The sequence below is a fragment of the Brassica oleracea genome, chromosome C2 (assembly GCF_000695525.1).
Source record: "Brassica oleracea var. oleracea cultivar TO1000 chromosome C2, BOL, whole genome shotgun sequence".
In the NCBI taxonomy this organism is placed as follows: Eukaryota; Viridiplantae; Streptophyta; class Magnoliopsida; order Brassicales; family Brassicaceae; genus Brassica; species Brassica oleracea.
The window spans coordinates 2,500,017-2,500,343 of NC_027749.1; positions in this window are offsets into that span (position 1 = coordinate 2,500,017).

The window sequence follows — 327 nt, forward strand, 5'->3', positions numbered from 1 at the left end:
GAGGATCCATTTGATCACTTGGACAGGTTCGACAGCTACTGTGGGTTGTCAAAAACCAATGGTGTGTCCGAAGATGCCTTAAAGCTCAAGCTATTCCCTTTCTCTTTGGGGGATAAGGCACGTCAGTGGGAGAAGTCTCTACCCAGCGACTCTATCACCACTTGGGATGAGTGCAAGAGAGCATTCTTGGAGAAATTCTTCTCATCCTCAAGAACTGCTAAGCTGAGAAATGAGATTTCCAGTTTCCAACAGAAGAACTTGGAAGGATTCAGTGAAGCCAGGGAGAGATTCAAGGGCTACCAAGCTCAATGCCCACACCATGGATTC